This window comes from Podarcis raffonei, chromosome 3, assembly GCF_027172205.1.
Source record: "Podarcis raffonei isolate rPodRaf1 chromosome 3, rPodRaf1.pri, whole genome shotgun sequence".
Classification (NCBI taxonomy): domain Eukaryota; kingdom Metazoa; phylum Chordata; class Lepidosauria; order Squamata; family Lacertidae; genus Podarcis; species Podarcis raffonei.
This window is the reverse complement of record NC_070604.1, coordinates 99,441,607-99,447,047: the sequence shown is the minus strand read 5'-3', so window position 1 is coordinate 99,447,047 and position 5,441 is coordinate 99,441,607. Positions and strand designations below refer to the sequence as shown.

At 41.3% G+C, this 5,441-nt stretch overlaps 1 long non-coding RNA gene across 1 annotated transcript; it reads left to right on the top strand.

Moving 5' to 3' along the window:
* LOC128411165 (uncharacterized) lies at positions 1–2,908 on the top strand. The gene is made up of 2 exons (XR_008329709.1): positions 1–952; positions 2,717–2,908. It is a non-coding gene; the product is annotated as an uncharacterized LOC128411165 (long non-coding RNA).
* The last annotated feature ends 2,533 nt before the right edge of the window (positions 2,909–5,441 follow it).

Sequence of the window (5,441 nt, the reverse complement as noted above, 5' to 3'; positions counted from 1 at the left end):
TACCTTGGGTCAAAGCAATAGGACTTTTTTGTCCAAAGGCTTCTGGTTAACTTGTAAAGGTGTGATCTAGGTTATAGAGATGGCCAGTTCCATATTCTACAGCTCTGTGGAAGGCTGGTTCTAAAAAAAACTGAAATTGCCACCTAAAATTTGCAGTCTGAAATATTGCTTCCAGTATTGCCCGAATGAGGAAAAAACACAGCCTATTTATACACAGATATGAAAGGGCAGACTGCTTCCCAATGCATGTCTAGGCACTGACAACCACTTTTCCTCATTATGAGGAACATCATTATGATGTTTATTTCTATCTTAAGGGATGCAGTCTTCTCCTATTTAATAGCATGTGGAAGCTACAGCTATCCATTAACAGTATATGGATTTATCCATTTAGCAGTACATGTCTACCCAGATGTTAAATTACATATATCCACTGCTCTCAGTGGGACTTACTCCCGGGTGAGCATTACAGAATTACAGTATCAATGCATCGAGACAAAAAAAGTATCATACTGCTGTACAGCTTCTCCCTTGAACTCCACCTGTATCAAGTTATGGTACAACACATAATCAGTGAGTTGCCGACTGCAGTGTCATATTTCTTCAGCAGTATCCACCCACTACGTCTTCAGTATGAGTTAATAAGCCAGTGTATTACCCAATTATGGAAATGAATGGCAAATTAGTCAAAACATCTGGCTCCTTACAAATCCTTTCACTGCTGGGGATTGTGAAGGTGGTGGTGGGGAGAACATTTATTAAGAAGAGGAACAGAGTACTGTGTAGTTGAATTACTCTAGGAGGCCAGTAAAGGAAGAGGAAGAATGAAGGAGGGCTGACTCATGATTACTGCTCCTTACTGAAGTATTTCACTGGGGATTTAATACAGAAAGTTTTTCTGTTTTCTCTGCAGACCTCAGCAAGGCTTGTTTGCCCCTCACCACCCATAAAAGTGAGCTCCACATGAGATATTTTGCTGTTCCTTAGTCTGATTCTTTTTTCTAAAAGGGGGAAAAACTCATAGTAAACAAGTTATATTTAGTTAGTTATTTTTATTTAAAGCAGGGCTTCCCAAATTGGTCTGTAGACCACCAAAGGTCATTGAGCTTCATTCAGTTGATCTGTGGCATGTCTGTAAAAATGCAATTAAAAATCATGCAGGATCTAGCACAGCAGGGGGGGAAAGTATTAAGTGGTCTGCCATTACCGTCTGGTATAGAAGATTTTGTTCCCCCTTGGGCACCATTCAACAAGCATTCCTGTCCAGTAGAGGCCTTCAGCCCTGACAGAAAACAAATCACAAAGGCATACAAGGTCCATGGCTTAGTGCTAGAGCACATCTTTTAAATGCAGACGGTCTGAGTTTCAATCCCTAGCATATGGAGGTAGGGAAATGGCCTGCCATTTATACACATACCGGTGCATACACACACACACTCCTGAAATCCATTTAGTCTTCACTCCAGCAACAAATGAAATCACTCATAGCTGTAGTGCACACCTTCAAATTACAATCCTTGTTTCATGCCATAATGTCCTGAATGGTTTGGTATAATCAGGATCCAATCTTTATCCCCAACTTTCTGGGAGTAAGCTCCGTTGAACTAAATGGGACCAACTGCAGATTTTCATTAAAAAAATATATGATTGCAACCAATAGGAACCCACTGAGACAGGAAAGCACTGAGAAGTTCAAAAGAATTTACAGTTCCAATTAGAACCCCCCTTACTTTGTTCTTAAGAATGGCAGATGGCCTGTAGGTGTTGCATTCTGGCATCTGCAAGTTGGTGCAAAACAGTACGTGGCAAGGACAAATATCAGATTTAAAACTGTTTTGAAGAAAGGAGAGGGAAAAGTCTTGGTCTTGGTTTTAAAAATAATTGGTTTTTTAAAAAGAAAAACTTTAAAATCTGGGATTCCTGATACTGGAGGGAAGAGTTGCTTCATAATATTCATTGTCACAAAGCTGTGGCTATTTCTAATGCATATGTATGTTTGTAAATATAGATATAGCCATCTCTCTCTATCCATCTTACATGTAGTCTTGCTTTTCTGTTCATAAATAACCTTTTACACCATTTCCACTTTGGGAGGTTCCTTTGACCTTGTTCTGATACCCTGGGTGACCTTCTTTGTTTTATGCAGACCATAACTGACGAGCATAGCAGCTTCAGCATATAAAATAAAAATATAGTTGTGGAAGGAAAAAGAAATGGCTTTGGCAATCATCCAAAAGGTGTATTTATTTTTGCTCTTTCCACATAATCATCTGTTCTGTGGAAAGCAAGTGATAATGATTCAGCAGAAGGAAAATTTCTAAAAACAATAAATTTGTGGAAGCAAAAGAGAAAGGGGAAAAAAACAGTAAATATTTTCCTCTCCTGTAATTGCAGGAATTTCCCTGTGAGGGGTAAATTAGTAAACTGTACATTTGAGGTATTTTTCTTGCTAAGAATATATTTCTGGGAGGTGGTTTACAGACAGTCTCAGTCAGCAGTACGGACACAAGTACTTTGGTGATCAGATATTTAATTATCTGTTTCCATTTCTGTTTGTTTCGGCCATTAACCATAACAAAATTGGTAATTTAAACACTTTGCAAATTAAACTATATATTGGTCTGATGATGTTTGAAGGGCAGAAGTCTATGATATCAGTAGGGAAAGCTTCAGGTATACTCTGATATAGGTGTAATATTTTTTTTGTAAAATCTAGGAAGGAAGAATATGAACAGGAATCTATCTGTTTCAAAATGGTGTCAGGCTGAAGCATGTATCAGGACACAACATCATTGTCTTGTCATCATTAGTGGTAATGAGAGATTTCCTCCTAATACAAATGCCAGGATTTTCATCAAGTCCAAAGGAAGAGAAGGAAAGGGTTAATTTAAAAAAAACAACCACCCCAGCTAATGCTCTTTCCTTCTTTCTTTCCTCCTTTTTTTTAAAAAAAACCCAACCCTGGACATTAAATGCAAAGACACATCTAGCTTCACTGCTGGTTTGGTCCTGAAGCTGTAGGATTAGTAGCACCCAGATCCATTTTCCACTCGGCTGTGAAGTTCACTATTTATCTGGGCCTAGCCTACCTCATAGGGTTGTTGTTAGGATAAAGGTAAGTTGCCTTGAGGTTCCTGGAGGCAAGGTGGGATAGGAGTGTTCCATTTTAACAGCAAGTTATACATTCTTGAAAGTATCTTAGTTTTGGGATCTAACAGTTCTGTTTCCAATTTTGATTTTCCACCTGGAAGCCAATTTTTTTGTCCAAATTACAAGCCTCTCTTATTTGATAATAGTGAAGCCAGTCTCGCACTTTATCTTTTAATTTCTCAAAACTCTGCAGTTTCAATTTGTCTCCTTCTTGCTCCAAAATTTCCCAATATTTCGGCCACTTGGCCTCCATATTGAGCTTTTTCTGAGCCTTCGCTTCCATTGGTGACAACCACCTTGGGGTTTTATTTTCAAATAAGTCTTTATATCTTATCCAGACATTAAACAATGCTTTCCTGACAATATGGTTTTTAAATGCTTTATGTGCTTTAACCTTTGTCGTACCACAAATATGCATGCCACCCAAAAACGTTATTAAAACCTTCTAGATCCAAAATGTCTGTGTTCTCAAGAAGCAGCCATTCTTTCAACCAGCAGAATGCTGCTGATTCATAATAAAGTTTAAGGTCTGGCAGGGCAAATCCACCTCTTTCCTTTGCATCAGTTAGTATTTTAAATTTTATTCTGGGCTTCTTGCCCTGCCAGACAAATCTAGAAATGTCTCTCTGCCACTTCTTGAAACAATCCATTTTGTCCAAAATTTGCAATGATTGAAACAAAAATAACATTATTGGCAATACATTCATCTTTATAACAGCAATTCAACCCAACAAGGAAAGCTTCAAATTTGACCATATTTCTAGGTCCTTTTTCACTTCTGACCAACATTTCTCATAATTGTCTTTAAATAGGTTTAAGTTCTTAGCAGTCATATTAACCCCCAGGTATTTTACTTTCTTAACCAATTATTATTATTATTAAAGGTTTTCTTGATTTACAAAAGTGTGTGCAATGTCTCTCTCTCATATATTTTTCCCCATGTAACATTTTTATAAATCAGTTTTATTTGTTGAGACATTAGGAAGAAAAGGGGGAAAGAGGTGGAGGGAGGGAAAGGTGGGTGGGGGTGGGGTTGGGTGGCAGTGTTTCTATTTTACTTACTGTATGTAGGGTTTGGTGTCAGCGTTGCTTGTGCAGGTTCCCTGCTGTCCACTTGTGTTTGGTGGTGAGAGAGGTTGGGGTTGGCCTAGGGTTTGGAAGACCTACATTGGCTCCCAGTACGTTTCCGAGCACAATTCAAAGTGTTGGTGCTGACCTTTAAAGCCCTAAACGGCCTCGGTCCAGTATACCTGAAGGAGCGTCTCCACCCCCATCATTCTGCCCGGACGCTGAGGTCTAGCGCCGAGGGCCTTCTGGCGGTTCCCTCATTGCGAGAAGCAAAGCTACAGGGAACCAGGCAGAGGGCCTTCTCGGTAGTGGCGCCCGCCCTGTGGAATGCCCTTCCAGCAGATGTCAAAGAGATAAACAACTACCTGACATTCAGAAGACATCTTAAGGCAGCCCTGTTCAGGGAAGTTTTTAACGTGTGATATTGTACTGTATTTTTGGCTTTTATGGAAGCCGCCCAGAGTGGCTGGGGAGGCCCAGCCAGATGGGCGGGGTATAAATAATAAATTATTATTATTATTATTATTTGGCTGTTCATTTGTGGTTGGCTATGGTGGTCTTTGTTTTCGTGTGTGAGTGGGGTGGGTGGGTGTTTTGGATCAGGTCAGCCATATTGATTTGTATGCTGTTGGTGGATTATTGTCATTGTCTTGTTGGGCTCTGTGTGTGAGATAAAGGGGAGCCATACCGGGGTGAAGCATACTTGATGGAATGGAATATTGCCTGACAGTTGGAAATCCAGGGTGGAGGAGAAGCTGGAAACCTGACCAGCATGAACTGGCTGGATGCGGAGGAGCGGTGGGAGGTACCAGCCAGGGAACCCCCAAGGGAAGGGGGCTCAGAGCCTGGGGATTCGTGGTGGGATGATGACAAGCGGGAGTAGAGGGAGAAGAATGGGAGGAGGAGGCATCAGAAGCTGAAGAGGCAACAGGGTTTAGTGAGCAGGAAGAGTCTGTGGCAGAGGGAAGTCTAGAAACAGGGAAGGAGGGAGGCCAAGAGGCAGAGATGTCAGGGACTGGGCAGAGGAGGAGTGGTGGAGACCGCCTCCCCAGCTTGACCCTTCCTGGACGGAGGAAGAGAAATACAGTTTAGAATTACAACAGGGGCTGGAGGGAGGTCACAGCTCAGAGGCAGATGAGGGGAAAAGCTGGGAGATAATGGGAGAGGAGGAGGAGGAAGTACTGGGGGGGGTGACAGCTGGCAGACACAGTGTCTTTAGAAAG